General features: G+C 36.0%; 1 protein-coding gene and 1 long non-coding RNA gene across 3 annotated transcripts in view; one reads left to right on the plus strand and one right to left on the minus strand.

The window, feature by feature from the left end:
- Window positions 1–422: 422 nt before the first annotated feature.
- LOC131827189 (uncharacterized) lies at window positions 423–1,708 on the minus strand. Its single transcript, XR_009351938.1, has 2 exons — window positions 1,584–1,708; window positions 423–1,186 (listed from the first exon to the last, which is right to left on the minus strand). It is a non-coding gene; the product is annotated as an uncharacterized LOC131827189 (long non-coding RNA).
- Window positions 1,705–22,525, plus strand: part of BAZ2B (bromodomain adjacent to zinc finger domain 2B) — a 317,972-nt gene continuing 297,151 nt past the window's right edge. Inside the window, exon 1 of one of the 2 annotated variants that reach the window (XM_059167217.1) lies at window positions 1,705–1,843. The gene's annotated coding sequence lies outside the window, so the exon portion shown is untranslated. The remainder of the gene's footprint in view (window positions 1,844–22,525) is intronic. The other variant, XM_059167218.1, reaches the window with a different exon arrangement.

Genomic DNA, 22,525 nt, shown 5'->3' on the forward strand with positions numbered 1-22,525 from the left:
GCTCAATGTGAATCCTGAGAACGAAATAAACTACTACAAAAATAATAATTAAAAACATATCAGCACATTAATTTATTTAGCATCAGTCTCCTGAGACATCATCTTCACTAATTTTTAGCATACATTTTACTGTGTAATGAGCAGCCTTTTTTTTTCAGATATCCCTATTAGACAGGCAGTATTTCTGCCCTTCCCCCAGTGCTCCTGCACTGCAATCATTGTACTTGCACTTATTATGTTACAAATGACCGAGGTAAGGCTGACATTCTCAGTGCATGCAAAAAGACCTAGTCTGCCAAGCTTTTTTTTCCCCCCCTAATGAAGCAGCTTTGTGAAATCTCCCCATGTGTTAATACTAATGAAGATCCTCCAGCACAATTAAAATCACAGCCAGTGGCTGAAGAGGAAACATAAAACAATAGCATCTTTTAAGATACATTTATTCACAAATGTATGTACAAAATATACATATATGGTCAAATTATTCTTCTGTGGCTTGCTTTTCACTTGCTCTTCATCCTGAAAATTAAATCATGCAATTTTTAATTATATAAACATGGAGACTTCCATGTGTTCCAGAGAAAAAAACACTACCTCAATGAAAAAAGTATATATATTCTCGTGTAATAAAACGTTAACTGAAGTTACAGTTTTTAAAAAATCATTTTTAGGAAGTTATGGGGTGGTGTACCCAGGAAGGAGTAAGGTGTACTTCACCTTTATTTTAACTTTATTGGTTTTAGGATGTTGGGATTGGGGGGTGAGGGAGAAATCTAAGGGTAAATAACAGAAAGTTGGGAGAGTCTGGAAGTAAACAAAAAGCACACCTCCTGTGTAGTTTAAAGATGGAGAAATGAGCTACCAGGCTTAACTTGATTTTTTAAAAAAGTGTTCAATTCCTGCGATTAGCTAACCCCACTCCTTTTGACTTCAGAAATTGGAGGGAGAAACTACAATTGGGATTACCTTTCACAGGTTTAACTTCTAACTTTAAAACGATTTGCTGTTTTAACGTGTTTTATTTAAACTTTAATTCAGTGCATCAGCACTACAGCTAGTTTAACTTGCCTGTGTTTGGGCAGCAGAGTTTTATACCGGGACCGTCTTGCGTCCTGCATTTTGAGTTCCAAACATCCACGAATTCCTGGCATATTAATTTAGATGGTTTATAGACTTAAGCCGAATTCTGAGTTTACAGACAAAAAAGTTTAGGTGGAAATGGTTAATCTAGGCTCCCTATTGCCCAGTTTTAAATTGGGTTTCCAATCCTATTTTCTGTCCTGCTTTGGAAAGAAAAAAAAAAAATTAAGTTTCTTAACTTTTTCTTGGGACAAGGAACGGTTGCAAACTCAAAGCTACAGAATTCTTGGGAGGAAGAAGCAACCCCCCTCCCTCCCTTGGCTCCTTTAGGAGCTGATAGGTCATTTATTATTGGAACTGAAATGGTATAAACAATTCTCTCTCTTTTTTCCCTTGTTAACAGCAACTTTCATTGTTAGAGAGAGGAGAGAGAGAGAAGCCTTGTTGGTTGACGTCACTTGGTTCATGAAGCCTTCGCCTAGAAGTGAAGCTGCTGAACAAACCTTGAGAAGAATCATCTCCTGCTTCAATCTGCTGCTGGATAGGAACTAATCAGAGAGAGGCGGAAGGCGGAGAAGGAGGGAGTCAAGGGCTTTCGCGATCACAAATCTCACCTCCACTCCAACTCTCTTTATACTTTCCTTGCAAAAATAATAATCGAGACAAGGAGGTGGTAGGGCTTCCAAAAACAAAAATCGTAACCTTCAGCCATCTGGGGAAGGCAAAAATCTCATCCACCGCAACTCTCAGTTCGAAAGTAAAGGTGAGTTTAAAATCTTCGGGTGTGAGGGGTGCGGGTGAAGATGGAAATTCCAAATGTTACAAAGCCGGTTGGTAGCAGAACAGGAAAAACTACGCTCCGCGAGCGGGGACTCTGGAGTTGCTTCTCTCGAGGCGCTCGCCCTGCCCGCCCTGCTCGCCCTCCGCGGCTGTTTACCCTCGCCGGTCGGTGTGTCTCTTTGTTGTGCTGGCTGGAAGGCTGGGGCGGTGCTCGGGGTCCCGAGCGGAGTTTGGGGGAGGAGGACGCGGTCCTGGGTGGGAGGTGGGGGGTGCGGTCTCAGGAGAATGTAAACTTTATTCCTAGCTGCCAGTGCGGGACTTCGGTGCAGCAGGGCCGCGGGCAGTCGCCGCCGCCGCCAGTCCGCCTCCTTTGTGCCGGTCGCCCTGCTTGGCCGCCCGGGCTGCGCGCCTCCTCCTTCCTTCGGCTCCCAGCGCTCGGGTTGCCGCCAACAGTTTTGCTTCTTAAACGATAACCTCTGGCACTGTTGCGATCGCCGTTCCTCCCCGGGAATATACGCTGCTCCCCCAATCCCTGCCGGGGTAGTTTCCAGATACCCCCCCACCCCCCAGTCCGCCTACTGCTGCCCTTTTTTTGCCTCCGCCCCCTCTTCCCCTCAGGACTGATGATCAGCTCCTGGCACCCCCACCCCCCACCCCCCACCCCCCAAGTCCGGGCCTCTTTTGCTTTCTCTGTGTAGCTTTGGAGCTCCAGAGTTTATTGAAAATGGGCTGGTGGGGGGGCGGGTGTTGTAATGGGGCAGGTGAGACGGGAGAAGATCTGGATACGGGAAGATCTGTGCCTGTACACGGAGGGTTAGAGGAGCGTAGCTTTTCCTACAGTAATGTCTGTCTCCTCGCAGTTCTTCCCGGGAACAACCGCCAGCCCTCAACTCCGCTCTTTTAATCTTCTTGTCGCTCCCCTCCCCCCTTCCTCTTTCGCGGCTTTCCTCCTGTTACTTTAGTTCCATGAACCCCAGAATTGGGACTTAGGAAAGGAAGGAAGTGTTTGTTGGAGAGTAAGAGCTGGCCCTGCTGTTTGGGAGATTTTTCTCTTTTCTCTCCCTCTGTATTTATCTTTTGTGTGTTGCTTCCTTATAAAGAGAGAAGCAGCTGCAGTCCTTGGCCGAGTTGTTGAAATTTATCCCTTTGTGTATATTACAATATCCTCCATTTTTTTTTTCCTGCCCTCTAAACAACAAGCGTTTCGCCATCTTGGGCAATTTTTATTCCCAAGTCTCCCTTTTTTATTTTTGAGAAAGGGAAAGAAGCCCTAGAAAGGCAAAAAAGTGTGTCTGGATAAAACTCAAAGTTTAGGGAATGTTCAGGGGGCCCAGTGACGTCATGTAAACTTTATCGAGAAATTTTCCCAAGAGTAAAATTTTCACCTAATTTTTTTTTCCCGGTTTTAAAAGGCAGGTAACTTACTGGTTAAAGATAAGTTGTATTGCTTATTTTTGGGTCGCGTTCTCAAAATGAATCCTCAGCGTCTACACATTTTACGTTTTGGTAACAGGTGGAAAATTATGTGCAAAAACATGGTATAAACTTTTATAGTGTCATTGGTATTCACCTAGTTTTTTGTCTACGTGTTTTTTCTTAAAAGGTTTCAAATGTTATTTTTAATGAGTATATTCCTTTCTCATTTACTTCACTCTGCTGTAGATGTTTCTTTAATCAGCTTGGTTAATATTTTACATACAATTATTTTAAATTACCTAGGTCCTCTTTTGTAATTAAATAGTTTTTAAAAACATATTTACTTACATTTTGGAAAGATACAACTTAAAATACCTGGAACTACTGGATACTTTTAAAATTTAGTAGCACATATTAAACGATTGGCAAAAATGTCATTAGTATTTAAAAGGCAAAATTTATTTTAAAATATATTTTATAACTTCAAGCTGTAAGCTCTTTGGCAGCCATTATGTAAAAATATACAATAAAAATTAGTGTTGCTTTAATTTGCTTGTTTAAAATAGTTTTTTATCTCACAGAAGTTCGATTGGTCACATGACCAAACTTAATGATTCACTGACTGGTATATAAATAAGAGGCACTGTAAATTGAATGGGAAAGTGGGATTCTGTCTCCTGTAGTCATTTTCAGTCAGCATATTTACTTCTCTTCTAACAAGGACATGAAACTGTCTGTATTTAATTTGCATTCTCTTTGTCTTCTGGGATGGGGAAAAACACTGGTTATAATTAACTTAAAAAAAAAACTAATAGAAACAATTCTGAATACATTGAAAAGGTTTGTCTAACATTATGTTTTTATCTCTGGAGCAGTCTTCTTTGGTATTATTTGCTATGTTATTTATATTGGAATTTGCTTTATGTAAAACGCTATATAGAAAGCTTGACTGAATTGAATGTCTGCCATTTATGTGAATTGTAGGTAGGTGAAAAATGTTTAAATAGTTAAAAGCACATAGAACAGATGGTTTTAAATTATACATGCAACAAAGGACTAGAAGATTTGGCAGATTATAAATGGCAAGCAACAGAGGATAAGCAGTTTAAGAAAATGGTAGTTAAGTACATTTGATGTCTCACACCTATTGTAAACACTGTACATATTGTCACTATGCTGCATAATCAATAATTTAGACAACATTGGGGCACTTTTAAATTTCAGATAGAAAAAAGTCAAATTTTACAAATGTTTGAAATGAATGGCTGAATGTAAAATTATTTTAAGTCTGTGATGACAAATAAGAGTCTTTCAGGGGAGATGATCAAACTGTATGCTGTAAAAAGAAAGTTATTTATCAGGACTTAATATTGTATTCATATAATGGTTTGGAGAAAAGTAGGAGTAGGCAGATATTTTAAAATCCAGAGAATAGTATCTTTACTGTTCCTATATGTTAAACTATTGCTTAACTATAGTAGCATTTACTCTTTCAAACACTGCTTAAAATATTTTTAGAGTGTTCAGTCTTGGAAATGCATTTATTAGAATGCTGTTGGCATTCTTGTCAAATGAAGGATATATTTTGATATTTTTTGCGTTTTGTACATTATGATAATTTTTCTGGGTGAATATAGTTTACTCTCAATTTTTAAAATATAATGATTTTTATGTAGCCTTTGCCTTTCTAGAAGAATCTGAGTAATTATATTTAGCATTTTTCAAGATTTAAAATAACAAAGTATTCAAGTTGGCAGAAATTTGTTTTTATTTTTATGTCATTTATTTAAAATGCGTTTAAGACTGTAATGGAAACCTTGGAATTTTAATTCTGTTGCCCTTTCTCTCATTTCTTTGTTTGCATGTTTATTATAGAACTGCAGTGTAAAGGAGCAGATGTTTTGCCAAACATCCTGATGTGTTGCTTTTTCTTATGGGAGTGCATAACTGTTCCTTCTGATGCATCAACTTGACAGCTGGTTGATTTCATGGAGCTGCTAAGAAGCCATTAGTGGTGTCATTGAATTGAAACAGAACAGTCACTCCCAGCTTGAACTGCAATTGTTAATGTCTTTGTTGCTACTTTTGTGTTACTATACAAGATGTAGGATATCACAGTTGCGTGAAAGTTCCAGTTTTCTGTCTTATCTCCTTGAATTAGTGAAAGAATGTGTTAAACTTGATTACTTTTAGATTTAAAGATTTCTCAGAGGATTTTAAATTGTAGTTTCTGAGTTTCTGACCTAATCTTAGCTAAGACTACCAAAAGAAGTGATTTAACACAAAGTAATGTGTGATTTTGACCCCTAGTTGAAATAATGTCTTAATGATTTTTAATATACTTGATATCCTAAGGGATTAATTAAATTACCTAGTTAGGTATTTTAAGAAGCTTTTGAATATATAAAATTAAGTATTTCATACCATAAGGTTTTAAAAAAATTGTTCTTTATTTAATAAATGTTGACTAGTTTGATTAAATATTTCTTTAAACTTTTGTTGCAGAAGGTAATCAGAAGAGAAAAGAATTATTGAGGAAGTGGGCAAGTTTATGTTTAGTTTTCTTTATAAGGAGGTGAAGATATTAAATAATGGACTAGTGGCCATTTAATAATTTTAAAAATTGAAATATTTTTATTATACCTACTAACTTTTAGTGATAGTTTCTCCTATCAGACTATGGTACTAAAAGGTGTCAGATCATCCCATTGATACCTAAATGTTTTCTACTTACTTCCTTACTTACTTAATTTATTTATTTAATTTGATAGGAGAGGAAATAGGAAGAGGAATAAAGAATGACCATTCCAACAGACAAAGCACTTTAAAAAAAAAAAAATGTGTAAAAAATCTTTAGGATAATAAGCTTAAGGATATATGATGTAGTTTACCACTATATCAGGAGATATCTAGTTTTAGTGTTTACTCATTTTTACTCTTTAAATCTTTATGTACCATAAGCATTTAAACAATTTTTCAAAGAGCATAAAATTTATAACATATTTAAAATAAGTTTGCCTATAATAAATACTTAAAATGTTAAATTGGTGATCAGAATATATGGTTTGCTGAGTTAAATACCATTAGAAGGATTTCCTATACAATATAAACAAATTGTAAACATTTCTTATACACTGCTAAGTGATTCCAGAATTATGATTTCCTGCAATTATAAGTTTATAGAGATGTTTTCCTTTTAAATAGACCATGTATTACTAAGACTTCTTTCAGGTAGTACACTTTCTCAACTCTTTTTTATATAATAGCCATATAGTTCCTTAAAAAGAAAATCATTCTGTTACCCTAGCCTATGATTTACTTTTTAAGAAACTCATAACATTTGTGTCAAGGCTAATGTTCATATAAACTAAATTATGGTAAGTTGTATATTAAACATAAACTTACTTTAAAGGAATCTCAATTCTTAGCTCATTTTTATAGGTAATATAGTCTGAATTGTAGTGCAGATCCTCATCCCAACATGTAAGTAGGAATTTTTCCACATTTGGTCATTCTAAACAGAAGAGTCATAAAAAGTTTAAACTTTCACAAGTTTTTCTATTGACCCTATTAGCTTTGAAATTATGGGCAATAAGTATAATTAATTTGCAGTTACCTGTGGAATTAGAAAATATTGGCAACATCTTTGCTGAAAGAAAAACAAATTTACGTAACTTTTAAATCTACATTGAATGTTATGTGAACTGTGGCAATTCATAATACAATTTGAGATGTAAAATATTTAATAGACTTGATATTTATTGTTTAAACAGGTTTTTTTTAAATAAATAGGCTTTTATAGGAGTGTGAGGTGAAAATACAGTTTTTATCCCATATATTTGAAAATTTGCTCTCTAAGTTGGGGTGTTTTCTATTTTTTTTTTAATTGATGCTTTCAAAATAGTTGTTATAATTTATGAAATTTGCATTTTGGTTTTTGAATGCCTTTCATTCAAAAAATAAGTATTAGAAATAATAATGTAGTAATATGTAGATAAGAACCTTTACCAATTTTGTGGGTATATATGTGTGCATGTGTATTTAAGGAAAAAGAGGCATTTGGTTTGAAGATAATTATTGAATTGGTACTTCAGCTATGTGTACACGTAATTGTGTGTTTTTCCACTGTTTTCTCCTCTTAACACTTTTCCACAAGCATGCACTCATTAATCAAAGACGGTGCACTCCTGCTGAGGGCAGAGAGGTTCATCAAATTGGCAGTCAGTTTGGTGTAAAGAACAGTGTACTGAAGCTCTTAACTCACTGGGACATAAATAAATCTAAGGTCTTTGTATGCAAACCCTGGAGGTTAATACTGTATAATTCAATGTCCTGTCTTTGTTTTTATGATTGATGTTTTTAAATGTTTCAGGCTTGATGCAAGTCTTCTAGTAGGTCAGGTCTGACATTCTGATTGGCTGAAGAAAGAAAGCATTAGGTTGTCAGAAGGACTTTGAGTCTGCTGCAGAGATTTTGATTTTTTTTCTTACGAGATCATTGTCATATTGCCTGAGCTGTTATAGGAATGTACCAATGATTGACATCCCCCACTGTGATAATGGAACCAGTGCATGAAATGCCAATAGTTTGGTCCTATTTGTTCGGAAGCTTACTGCTATTTGTATCCTTAACAGAGCTAACATGTAGAACAAGCAAAACTACTGGGATTTCTCTGTAGAAATAGTGCTGGGATTTGGCTTTAACATGAATTGGTTGCATATTCATAATTTAAGAACAGCTGGTTACAGCAAGCACATAGTCATTTGCAAGCTATTATAAACCATTCCACTCACACATGGAGCCTGTGCTTGGTGAATTTTTTTTTTTTTTTTTTTTTTTTTTTTTTTATTGATCTACCTGCATTTAAAATCTGGTCACTGCTGCTACAGAAGCTCTTCATTTTAGCTGTGTTTGCAACATAGAACAGCTTCAATTTTAAATATTTAATTTAAACTAAATGCTGAATAAAATGAAGAGGCTTTGAAAGACCAAGTGTAGAAAGTCAATAATGTATTACCTACATATATTTCATCTTGGCCAGAAACAAACAAACCTAGATTACACAACTATTGTAATTTTTTGAAAATATGTTTTATAATTTTGTCTATAGGTAGGTAACTGAATTATCTTTGATTCAAAAATGTTGTTAATTATATTTTGCTAGTTATCTATAGTTGTAACTAAGTAACCAATGATTGTGGTTAATTAATTGTGATTAATTTACTAATTAATTAGTAAAGCAATTTCACATAATATATAGAAACGTGACTATACTTTTAGTTTATGAGTGGTGTAAGACAAGATAGGAAGAGCAACAGGACATTATAATTTGATTAGAATAATGCTAATCCTAAAACCAGAAAGCTACTTTTATTTTTTTAGAAGAAATCTAATGAGGAGTCTCTTCTGCTTTTTTAGTCCCTTCTGGAATATTAAGCATAGCTCTGCTCAAGTCCACTTGTAATATTTTTGTGCATGTTGTGCTGCCTAGTAGTGACTGAAAGAAGAGGAGAGAATCTTTGCATCTCAAGCTTTGAGTGAGAAGAGTGGGAGGTGAAATGTTAAATATGATTTCAGATACCCTTGTAGGAATCACAGGGAGCTCTGCCTTGATTTGTGTATGTTAAAATAAGTGGATACCTGAGTGATTTATAAAGATGGTGATTATACTGAGCCTTCTACACAACATAGTGTTCTGTTCACATGTGCATGCATGTGTTTGTCCCCACACTAGATGATGAAGTAGCTTTCAGCACTTCAAGGTTGAGTACCATTCCTAAGAGTGCCTTTTACTCTTCCTTGGCTTCACAAATGGCTGGAGATGTTGGTAATATAATAGAATATATGGCCAAATTTAATCTAGCTGATAGTGGGCTGTACTTTTTTCTAAATAATAAATTCAGAGGTTATTAAAGGACGATGTGTTATGTTTTAGTTTCGAATTGCCTATGATAACAACTTTATTACACAGTTAATTAGCTATTATTTGAGGTTACGTGGGTCATTTTGTAAATTATCATATTCTCCTTTTCTTTGTTTTTTGACTGTCATCCTTTTAGTTATTTTCCTGCTCTTTGGGAATCTCATCACAGAATAAAGTGAGAAAATAAAAGGAAGTGAAATTCAAATAAGTTTTGTTTCCTTCCTCTCCTACTTGTTGATAGATCAGAAAAAGAGAAGTTCTTAGGTTTCCACCAAAATGAATGTTTCAGATTTTACTTGTCTGCCTTTTTTGGTTCTCATTACAACAGTTAATTATATTTAGATAAAAAGAAAGATGAGATAATGAACTCAGTTCTTAAAGTATTAGTAACCTTTGAGCATCTGGCTGGCTCAGTCAGAGGAATATGTGATTCTTGATTTCAGGGTCAGAAGTTTGAGCCCCACATGGGGTGTAGAGATTACTTAAATAAAACTTTAAAAATAAATAAAATATTAGTAACCCAACAAAACCATAGAAATTGTAGCCATTATTTGAAAAATGAATTGACCAAGTAATGACAACCACAGGAGAATCACTGGTATTTGATATGCTTTTATTGTTCTAGTACCAATAATAGGGAAAAACAGGACAGCTACCCTCTTTAATCACGTTCATACTGAACTCTGTGTTAAGTATTCTTAGAGACCTATGATTGAAAGTTTGTGAAAGCTCAGAATAAGGAAGAGATGACTTCTGGTTCAAATCATTAAAAAAGGCTTTTTTAGTTTTAGGTAGCTTTAAATTAGACTGAGGAAAAGGAGTAAACTGAATACCTAGAGATCAGGAAGAAAGGATCCAATAAAAGAAGGGCATTGTGAACCCCTCATAAAACGAATAAATAAAAGCTAGTTCTGTTAATTATATGGCATGGTTGGGCAACATTTTGAAGTTATCCCCAACCCATACCTCTTCTCCCAGAATAAAAAGAATGTTAAGGGATCCTCCTTTTCCTCCATTGCTTTCAAGAATGACTTCTTGGCTTTTTCTGGAGAAAGTGGGTTAATCAGTTTCAAATCATCCTTTTCAGTGATAGGTTTGTTGTTTGTGGAGGCCAGTTTAAAATTGACAGAACTGCCCTTTCTGAACAGAGTTATTGAAATATTTGTTTCTCATGAGATTAATCAGAACCACTCCTTTCTCCTTCATTCTCTTAAAATGCTTTATAAATGGGTTTTTGGTTTTGTTTTGAAATGTAATGCATGGTCATATATGCTAAGAGCACTGAGCAAGAGAGGACATCTGTTTCTCTTTTCTCAGTTTCTTGGTGAAGAACTAGCTTTCCAAGGGAATTCAATGACTGACTCAAAAAGTGCTTTTACTTCTTTTAGTTACTTTGGATAAATAAAGACGATAGACTGGCTGAACTGCCAGTAATAGGAATATCCATAAGGACAAAAAGAAACAATTTATAGCCCCAATTTTTTATTACATTTGTACTGAATTTCACTAATAATAGAAATACGATTTAATATAGAGAGTATGGGGCACCTGGGTGGCTCAGTCCATTAAACATCTGACTTTTAATCTTAGCTCAGAGCTTGATCTTGGGGTCATGCGTTCAAGCCCCTTGCTGGGCTCCATGCTGGGTAAGGAGCCTACTTAAAAAAAAAAAAAAAATAGAATATGAAAAGGAAAGATTAAAAAAAACGAACACACCAATGTATAAGGTCTTAATTTTCAGTAGACTTTTCTTATCTTCATCATTGGCGTACTAAGATAATGAAATTTATTTCAATTTCCTTATTTACAATGTTGTGATGATGATTTATTTTCAAGAGATGTGTCAGAAGAAAACCTTAAAATTTTTACATAATTATTTCTATATGATGATGTATTTTGAGATAAAGTTGGAAATGAGTAGGAATAAAGAGCTATCTAATGTCTGAGTTTAGAGACAAGCCATACTTTCTCTGGTTTCATGATGATTCTGTTATTGAAACATTACTTCTGGACTTCCTTGAGAAAAGGATTGCTATTGACATGAACCATTATGGCAACATATGAAACAGCAAAGCCCATCTTGAACATCTAAAAAAAATAGGGAACAGCATGTAAGTCACAGAATGATATGTTTCTCCTTTTATGGGTTAGTGTAGCATACTGGAAGAAATAGGGTCTGCCAGGCAACCGTAACAGTCAGAGGTTGTGGGTCAAATCTCTTTATTTTAAAAGAGGGGTTATTGTAGAGCTAAACCAAGTGTTGTTACGGGGCGGGTAGTAACAAGATCAAAAAAGGAGACAGTTTTAAAGGAGGTTAAGAGAAATGGAACACTGTTGCATAATTGAGTCCTCTTGGAAAGTCTCAAGATTTTCTCCATTGTGGCCTAAGTACCTTAGCATTAACTTCTTATGCACTGTCATTAATATTTTCAGCAACTTAGGGAAAATAAGTCTTATCTATAATCATACCTTGGGGATTTGAAGTAGGAAGTTGAAGGGTTAGGGAAGGGCTGTGCAAACAGTAAACAGCTGGTCCAGGAAGAGAACATGTAATACTTTGGCCAGTTAGGGGAAAGCTTTCTTTCCCTTCCCTTTCCAGAAAGACTGTTCATAGCTGTACTGCCAAAATTCAAAAAGGTGAAGAAATGGTTTAAAGAATTTGTAAGTGCTTTTCTACTATGTGTAAAATGGGAGGGTAGGAACAAGGCATGCCAGAGGCGGTGGGTGGTGGTGATGGTCGTAGAGCTAGATATACTGTGACCAGAACTTTCCACTATTTGGTTTTCTGGGGTTATTGTTCTTAATGAAGTGTTCTATTGACATAGTATTTTGATTTGACCTTTTTTGCTTTAGTGTGAAGCACTTTTTGTGAAATAGATCTCTTTTTTGCAATTTATTGCAAACATTTTATTCTTAGTAGGTAGCATTTGATATGTTTCAGCTTAAGTCCTGAGCTACCAGCTAAATTAATTACATCTACCTGGGTAAAAATGCATGTTTAATTTGTATTTGGTAATCTCATGACTTCACAAGAGACTTGAAAGTAATCCCATAGTTACCCATGGAAACAAGTAAAAATTACTTATTTTTCATGTTTCATACTATTGTGATGGGCCAATAGTCACATGTTAGGCAGTAGTGATTAAATAAATTGATTAAATTGAGAACAAGAATCAGGCTGACATCTATTACTTTGTAACTAGAAACAATTCAAAGTGCTCAGAAATAAAATGCCTAGCCCATGATATGCTTAAGGAAGTCATAGTTTACTTAGAGAACAAGGTTGTATATAGAGTATAATCTCATCTTTTGTGATTTTTAACCCACTGAAATTCAGTTATTTATTGGGGTAGAAAATTGGGGGTGGGGAAAGGAAAAACAATTTCAGTAACCATCATTTATTCAGTGATGTTATCTACAGGCAGGATACAGGAGTCAGGTGTCTCTGGGTAGTTCTCATAGTATTCTCATAGGCTCTTATGTCTTAATATAAGTATATTTTTTTGTATTCATAGCTCCTAAATGCATGCCAGCTATGAGTATCTGGAACTCAACTATGTAAATGGCATCTATTTTAATGCTGGCAAATGGGCTATGTTAGACTTATTGAGAGATCATGTATCTGTCTCCAGTATAGTTCATGTCAAAGATAATATTTACTGTATTTTGATATATCCTACTGACTAGAACCTATTGATATACCTACTGACTAGTATCCCAATAAGATGAGTCTCCAGCAGCCAACTCTTGATTTCAGCTCATGTCTTGATCTCAGGGTGATGATTTCAAGAATGTGAGCAGGCATGGAGCCTACTTTATTTTATTATTTTTTAAAGATTTTATCTATTTGAAGGGGAGAAAGAAAGAACACGATGGGGGGTGGGAGGACAACAGAAGAGGGAGAACCAGGCTCCCTGCCTAATTTAAAAAAAAAAGAAAAGAAAAGAATGAAAAGATGTCTATTGTATATGAAAGTAGCATGGTTCAGAATAGTTTATATGCTAAAGTATTGCTGTAGATACCCCAGAATGTAAAGAAAGAAAAAAATTGGCTTGGAATTAAAAGTGTTCAAGGAGATGGTAGAACTTCAGTTAGTTTTTGAAGGAAGTACTGGTTATATTATTTATGGTAGTAGCTTTTTTTTTTTTAAGATTTTATTTATTTGACAGAGAAACAGTGAGAGAGGTAACACAAGCAGGGGGTGTGGGAAAGGGAGAAGCAGGCTCCCTACTGAGCAGGGAGCCTGATGAGGGTCTCAATCCCAGGATCCTGGGATCATGACCTGAGCTGAACTCAGATGCTTAATGACTGAGCCATGCTGGTGCCCCTATAGTAGTAGATATTTAAGAACAACAACGTGAACAAAGGAGAGAATGGAGCGAAACCTGCCTAACTAAAATTTGTAGTAGGAGATAAAGTAGGAGATAAAGTTTGAGTTAGCTAATATATTTTTAAGCAAAGATGTGATATGATTAAAAATTTAGAAAGATGGATTTGGAGGAAATCTGTTAAATGTGTAGAAGTAGACACTTAAAAGAAAAACCAGTGACAGTGCAGAAATTCCAGTGTCCAGTGGTAATGACTGGACTAATAGCAACAGAATGGGTAGGAGGATAAATATGAGGTACATGATAATTTAAAGGAATGGGGTTGAGCTAGTTTAGGGAGGTTGGAGATTGTAATACCTTGCATACACATTTATTTCTTATGACTATAACAATAATCTGATGTAGCCAAACACCTATTTCCTCCTTTCTAGATACTGAAAGAAAGAACAAGAGAGATTGGGGGCACCTGAGTGGCTCAGTTACTTAAGCATCTGACTTCCGCCAGGTCATGATCTCAGGGTATGGGATTGAATCCTGCATTGGGCTCCCCTCTCAGTGGGGAATCTGCTTGTCCCTCTGTCCCTCCCCTTGCTTGTGTGCGCTCTCACTCAAGTAAGTAAGTAAGTAAATAAATAAATAAATAAGAACAAGAGAGAATGGCTGTGGCTTACCACTTCCTAGTGGCTAGATATTATTTCTAAATACATCATATCAGTCTCATGATGAGTTTAGCTTAAGATAAACTCTGATCTATTTCTTTAAAACCCTTCTACCTGGGACGCCTGGGTGGCTCAGTTGGTTGGACGACTGCCTTCGGCTCAGGTCATGATCCTGGAGTCCCGGGATCGAGTCCCGCATCAGACTCCCAGCTCCATGGGGAGTCTGCTTCTCTCTCTGACCTTCTCCTCGTTCATGTTCTCTCTCACTGTCTCTCTCTCAAGTAAATAAATAAAATATTAAAAAAAAAAAAAAAAAAAAAAGCCTGATCTAAAACCCTTCTACCTTACTCCTGATGGATCACATTTATATGAAGATGAATACTCACATCCAGTTAGCCTCATATTTTTCATTTTTATTTGCATTTATTGCTCTGCATGTGTTTAAACCACTGCTAAACATCACTTTCTAAAAACCACTCGGAGATAGGAGGCAGCATGTTCTAAACATATTACAAACATACCATACTTTTTATAGATCCCTGAGGACAGACTTTCATGAATCCGTGATTATACACATGATGTTCCCTGTATGCAATTCTTATTCCCTCTCTTTCTACTTGGTAAAATGTGCTTATTTTCTAAGACTTCAGGAGAGTTGTTTTTTTGAAATTTTTCCTTGTGCTACAGTGGAACGCTAATAGTGGAGCTCACGGTTGTTCATACAGATAGATTGATTCTTTACTTCTGACCTTTTTTTTTTACGATATTTTATTTATTTATTTGACAGACGGAGATCACAAGTAGGCAGAGAGGCAGGCAGAGAGAGGAGGAAGCAGGCTTCCCGCTGAGTAGAGAGCCCGATGCAGGGCTCGATCCCAGGACCCTGAGATCATGACCTGAGCCGAAGGCAGAGACTTAACCCACTGAGCCACCCAGGTGCCCCATTACTTCTGACCTTTAAGGTTAATGCTTCAATGCACATTTTTATGCACAGTGCTTTATTGTTGCTGTTTGGCATCATTTCATAGGATAAATTCCCAAAAAAGTAATTATTGGGTTAAAGGCTGGGAATATTTTATGGCTCCTAATACATGTCTTGTGAACTTGGCTTTTGAAAGGATTTATGAGTTTATGGTATATTAATAGTAGTAGGTAGTAGTACCTATTTCACTACATCTTCGTTGGATTGGGTTATATTCATCATTTTTAGCCATTGCCAGTTGCATTGCAAAAAAATTATACCTTATTGGGGCACCTGGGTGGCTCAGTGGGTTAAAGCCTCTGCCTTCGGCTCAGGTCATGATCCCAGGGTCCTGGGATTGAGCCCTGCATCTGGCCCTCTGCTCAGCAGGGAGCCTGCTTCCCTTCCTCTCTCTCTGCCTGCTTGTGATCTCTGTCTGTCAAATAAAAAAATAAAATCTTTAAAAAAAAATTATACCTTATTTAATCTGCATTTCAGTGACTAATTAGAATGAGCGTCTTTCAGTTAACCTGTTTCTCTTTTGTGATTTGTCTTTGACATTGCCTCTTACTGTACAGAGGTCTTAGTACATTTATTATAAATTATAAATTCTAAGTATTAATGATATTATGCTATTAATATATTTATTATAAATCTTTAACTTATTTAATAGTTTTTTATTTACAGAAATGTGAAATACTAACTTGTCCTTTCTAGATTTTTTTAAACATTCTTTCCATTTTTAAGCTTAGAAAATGTCTTCTTGCCAGGGCACCTCGGTGGCCCGGTGGGTTGAGCAACTGACTCATGATTTTGGCTTAAGTCATGGTCTTGAGATCATGGGATCGAGCCCCACTTTAGGCTCTGCGCTCCACATGTAGTCTGCTTGGGATTTTCTCCTTCTCCCTCTGCCCTCCCCCCTGCCTGCTCATACTCAGACTCTCTTTCTCTCTAAATTAAAAAAAAAAAAAAAGCCAATGTCCTCCTCCCCAGAGTTTTTATAGTCACTTCTCATATATTTTATTCTTTGACATATAATTCTTTTCTTTCCTTTTTTTTTTTTAAGTAAACTCTGTGGCCCAGGTGGTGCTCGAACTCCTGACCCCAAGATCAAGAGTTATGTGTTCTGCCAGGCATCCCCTTCCCTATTCCTTTTTGCTAGTAAAACTACACTTTAATGCTCATATTAAGGCCCAAATTCCCATCAACACTTGGTATCTGTACCACATTTCTGCTGTATACTCTAAAAAATTTGTATTATAGGGAATGTTGAACTAGACCACTAAAGGTCAACTTTTGAAGGCACTGTCAAATTTTTATTTTGTTTCTATCTCTTGTAATAAAAATTCTTTATTAAAATACTAATTTTATTGGATAATACTCAGCATATTAAAAATAAATGTTCCTTGATAAAGTAGGATTATCATCCTGGTAAGTAATTCTATTATATTCATTAGCTGCCTGAATTATCACTATTTGAGAATACAACTTGAACCTTTAGACAATAAATTCTTATATTATCTTATATTTGTGCCATATGTTTATTTGTGATAAAAGTAAATTGTACATGTTACTCTACAACTTGCCAATTATTCTTTCTTACAGCTGATCATATTCATTGTCCTTTCCTTTTTTCTTTATATTAATTTTGTTGTTTTCTAATATTTAAGAAAACAGGGTACAAATGACATAAAACATGTTAGTTTTAGATGTACAACAAGATTTGTTTTAAAATTAGAGGTGTATTGTTTTTTTTTTTTTTTTTTTTTTTTTTAAAGATTTTATTTATTTATTTGACAGAGAGAGATCACAAGTAGACGGAGAGGCAGGCAGAGAGAGAGGGAGGGAAGCAGGCTCCCTGCCGAGCAGAGAGCCCGATGCGGGCCTCGATCCCAGGACCCTGAGATCATGACCTGAGCCGAAGGCAGCGGCTTAACCCACTGAGCCACCCAGGCGCCCCTAGAGGTGTATTGTTGACTAAAAAATTATCAAATGTTTTGAAAAGTACAGAAAATATTAAGATAAAAATGTCAAATGTCCAAAATTTTATTACTTGCATTTTTGTTTTATTTTATATTGAAGTTTATTTAATGAAATGAAAGTCTTCATAATTGAAAAAACAGCAAGTTAGTTTCATAAACCTCCTCTCTAAAAACAAAACTGAGGGGAACTGGCATAAAGTGAAATGGTTTTGTGCTATCAAGTAAGAACAAATAAAAAATCCTATTAAATTAAGCAAAAAAGCACATTGGTGACTTTGGCAATAATAGTTTCAGTGAAGTGGTTTAGACTAAAGCTAAAGAGATAGGAACATGAGTTTGGATATTGTTATTGTTGTTTTTAAGGGAAATGAAAAGAAATTGGCAAGTTTCTAGGAAAAAAAAATATGGGCTTGAAGGTAACTTTCTTGATGATGAGAAGGACGATATAGGGGCAGGGAACATAATTTAGAAATTCTTTGAGAAGTGGGATGACATGGGTTTCAGACCCATGTTAGATTGATTGACATCAGCTAGAAGGAGGGGTAACTCTATATTTAGAGGGAATGAGAGGGTGTGGATGTTTATAGCAATCATATTGGAGCTTTGGTGGAAAGAAATATCAGAGTTCAAGTTTCAAATACCAGAAATTCTTCAAGTAGAGGGGTATATGGGTGCCTTAATTGGTTAAATGTCTGATTTAACTCTTGATTTTGGCTCAGGTCTTGATTTTATGGTCATGAGATTGAGCCCCTGTCAGGCTCTGTGCTCACAAGGTGTCTGCTTGAGATTCCCTCCTCCCTCTCTTTCTGCCCTCCCCCAACTCATGCAGGTTCTCTTTCTTAAATAAATAAATAAATCTTTTAAAAAAATTTCTTCAAGGGGCACCTGGGTGGCTCAGTGGGTTGAGCCTCTGCCTTCAGCTCAGGTCATGGTCTCAGGGTTCTGGGATCGAGCCCCGCATTGGGCTCTCTGCTCAGCGGGGAGCCTGCTTCCCCCTTTCTCTCTGCCTGCCTCTCTGCCTATTTGTGATCTCTTTCTGTCAAATAAATAAAATCTTTAAAAAAAAATAAAAGAAATAAAAAAATTTCTTCAATAGCCTCTTTGCTGGTTTTTCATAAAACAAAGTTTTAATTTCTGATCTTTTTTTCTGTGTAAGTATTTATGTGTTTTGTTTTCTTTTTTTACTAAATAGGTACTTGTAGGGACGCCTGCGTGGCTCAGTTGGTTGAGCAGCTGCCTTCGGCTCAGGTCATGATCCCAGCATCCTGGGATCGAGTCCCACATTGGGCTCCTTGCTCGATGGGGAGCCTGCTTCTCCCTCTGCCTCTGCCTGCCATTCTGTCTGACTATGCTCTCTCTCTCTCTCCCTCTCTCTCTCTGACAAATAAATAAAATCTTTAAAAAAAAAAATTAGGTTCTTGTACTTTTTCATTCTTTTTTACTTTATTAGTTCTTTTTTTGGATTATATCAGGAGGCATTTTCTCATGTCATTAAATATTTTCAAACAGTATAATTTATTCAACTACCTAAGTTTAGGGCATTTAAACTATTTGATTACATATAATATATAATGAAATAATATAACATCAAACATCACTAAGCCTTTGTGCATATTGTAATTTATTTCATTAGGAAACATTCCAGGAGATTGAATTGTTGGGTCAAACCATAATGAATGGTTTACATTTATGCAGTGGTATTCTGGTAAATATTAACAACTGGTTTGTGTGTTGGCGGAGGGAGTCTTGATTTATATTGTGTGCTCTTTTCCCTGGTGTAAATACTCCTGACACGGCCTATTTCATTCCAACAATTTAATACCACTGAACAGAATTGGAAGTGTAGACACACAATTATTATACAGTATCTGTACCAAGCTGATACAATAGATGTAAATAACCTCAACAGCTCAAAGAATAATAAAATGTGGTAAAATAATTAGAAAGTGATAAATTTTGAGTATTTATTGCTTTATTTTTAATATAATTTATTGATAAGTTTATACAATTAATTTTTTAAAAGATTTGTGTATTTTATTTTATTTTTTTAAAAGATTTTATTCAATTTATTTGACAGGGAGCAAGAGAGCACAAGCAGGGGGAGCCACAAAGGGAGAGGGAGAAGAAGGCTCCCTGTTTGAGTAGGGAGCCCAAGGCGGGGCTTGATCCCAGGACCCTGAGGTCATGACCTAAGCTGAAGGCAGATGCTTAACCGACTGAGCCACACAGGTGACCCTATGTGTTTATTTCAAAGAGGGAGTGGGAATGGAAGTGGGAGTGAGAGTGGGAGAGGGACTGATGGAGAGGAAGAGAGAATCCCAAACAGACTTCCTGCTGAGCACAGAGCCCTACGCTGGCTCCATCCCACAACCCTGAGATCATGACCTAAACTGAAACCAAGAGTCAGACACTCAACTGACTGAGCCACACAGTCATCCCTATATAATTTAATTTTTAGAGATGACTGTGTTTAACAACTGGGTTGCAAAATTCCTAAAAATTTTAACAATTGACTCTTGTGAACTTCTATGAACAAGGTCTAGCAAATCACTATTTTCTTTTTTTTCCTTCTCTCTTTCCCTTCCTTCTTCCCTTTTCTGATATTTATTTTGGAATCCTACCCCCATATTGTTATTTTCAAAATAGGAAAAAATACAACTATTTAGAAGACCAGTGTTGCATTCTTTTTGTATATGGCTCTAAGGTTTACTTTGCTTTACTCTTGAATTTTTATCGTAGGTGGAATCTACTTAAGTGAGAGGTAAAGTGTGAACTCTCAGCTTTTTTTCCCCACAAGACATTCAATTTCTCCTGAAACATTGTGGCATAATTCTTACTGGCTATTGATTGAATTACTCAACTTTCTTATTTTTTTCTAATAATTTATCAGTTGATTCTCTAGTTTTCTTTATATGTAATCATGAGATAATTTTGTTGCCACACTTCTAATATTTACAACTTTATTCTTTGGCGCAAAGAATTAGTTGCCTAGTATTAACACTGAGCATACCGTTATTTTTTTCTGATTTTTGAAATGCTTCAAATACTTCATCGTCTGTGATACTCATTTTGGTTTGTTAGATGTGTTTTTGAGAATCAGGTTAAGCAAGTATTCATTGATTTCTATTAAGACTTTAACATATTCAGAAAGGAGATTGAAATTTACTTAAATACATGGGCAACTTGGTAGTTCTTGATGGCTTTCTCTATTTATTTTAGTGTTTTGTTTTGTCTTTTAAAGATTTTATTTATTTATTTGACAGAGTGAGCCCAAGCAGGGGGAGTAGCAGGCAGAGGGAGGAGCAGACTCCTCACTGAGCAGGGAGCCCAATGTGGGGCTTGATCCCAGGCCCCTGGGATCATGACCTGAGCCAAAGGCAAATGCTTAACCAACTTAGCCACCCAGGCACGACTACTTTTCATTTTACAATTTGTGCTAGACAAAGGTTTAGATGTTGATGGTATTCGATATTTGGGATAAGCAACAAGATGAACTAGACAACAGGAAATACAGTTTGTTTTCTTCTAGAACTTTTTTGGTGAATCTCTTGAGATTTGTGTTGTGGGTGTACCTGTAATCCTATATCTGAGGGTCAACCTTTGATTTTAGCAGTTCCCCTGTTTCAGGGAGAGCCTGACATACCTGTGGATGGGGGATATTAGTAGGGGGAGAATTGCTACTCTGTAATACTGTGGATTATGAGTTTGGTATGGTGAGTCAGTACTTGTGTCTGCTTAGTCAAATTTGATCATCACTTATAAAGCTGGCTCCTTTTCAACCATAATGACAGGTTGAGGAAAATTAAAACAATGAGGCCTAAAGGCCCCTTGATGTCTTTCTGCAGTGTGAACACAAGAGCCAAGCTCTGATTTCCACTTCTCTTATAGGCCTTCCATGTTCCTAAACTTCAGTTCTACAAGTTGTGGGTTGGGACATTTCAGAATTTTTCAAAAAAATTTCAGATTTTATTTCTTAAAATCTGCCCCTTATGCTCTTGGGACATATGTGTATGGAGTCAGAGTCTTGTTATAGTGTTGGTATTTTCCCTGACTTTTTTGATGATGGCGTTCTTATATCAGTTTTGGGCCTTTTGGGTGGATTTTTGGGGAGGGATTATGTGAATGAATGCTGTTTTATTTTTGTTTAAGGCTCTTTTCATATACTCATGAAATGTTCCTCAGGAGAAGTTGTACTATCTTACACTCCATCCCGTGGACTTTGAGAATTTTTTTAATGTATTCTTTTTTTTTTTTTTTAAGATTTTATTTATTTGAGAGACAGAGATCACAGACAGGCAGAGAGAGAGGAAGGGAAGCAGGCTCCCCACTGAGCAAAGAGTCTGTTGCAGGGCTTGATTCCAGAACCCTGGGATCATGACCTGAGCCGAAGGCAGAGTCTTTAACCCACTGAGCCACCCAGGTGCCCCTTTTTTTATTGTATTCTTAATGGGAATAATTTTATTTTAATATGTGTGTGTATATATATATATATATATATATTTAAGATTTTATTTATTTATTCAAGAGAGAGTGAGAGAGAGAGAGAGAGAGAGTGAGGGGAGGGGCAGAGGGAGAAGACCCCAAGAATCCCAAGACCCCAGGATCATGACCTGAACCAAAGGCAGATGTTTAACCAACTGAGCCACCCAGGGATTCCTAATTTGTATATTCTTAATTATTACAAATAATCATATGTTTTTGTTTACTGGGGAATTATATTTGTATTTGAATTGTTTAAAAGAAATTATTTTTACTAAGATTTTTGGAGGGATATGCTCATAGTAATTTTAAAGATTTTTCTTGATCCCCTCCACCCCAAAAGCCTGGTCTTACTGTGAGGTTTATGGGTGATTATTTTCTGGATGTCATGACCCTGAGATCACAGCCCAAGCTGAAATCAAGAGTCTGGGACATTCAACTGACTGAGCTACCCAGGCATCCCTCAGGACCTTTCTTATAAGAGGATTAATATTTGGATGCATAGAAGTAAACAGACATACATTCCAGATTGTCCGTAGATAAAGATGGAAAAATTTGGCCAAAGTTTGTATGTTCACTGTGGAAAACAGTGGTTGAAATGTAGATTTGGGGCATATTCTTTGTTTTCTGATGTTTACAGGTTAGCACATCATGTATTTTATAAATGAACATTTATTTTCATTTTATTATTTTAGTTGTCACATAGAGGTAGGGGCTTACATTTTTGTTTCCCTTAGCAGTAAGAGCAAGCACATTAGATATGAGTTTTGTCCAAACTACATCACATCTTAATGCTTTACTTCATCATTTACTTCTTAAGTGTTTGTTCTAGGCAAGGAACTCTCCAAGTTAAGGTAGGAAGAAATAAAAAGGTGAATAAGATACCTTATTGATTATCTAATTTAGCAAAAATACTC

Source organism: Mustela lutreola, chromosome 3 (genome assembly GCF_030435805.1).
Source record: "Mustela lutreola isolate mMusLut2 chromosome 3, mMusLut2.pri, whole genome shotgun sequence".
NCBI classification, from domain to species: domain Eukaryota; kingdom Metazoa; phylum Chordata; class Mammalia; order Carnivora; family Mustelidae; genus Mustela; species Mustela lutreola.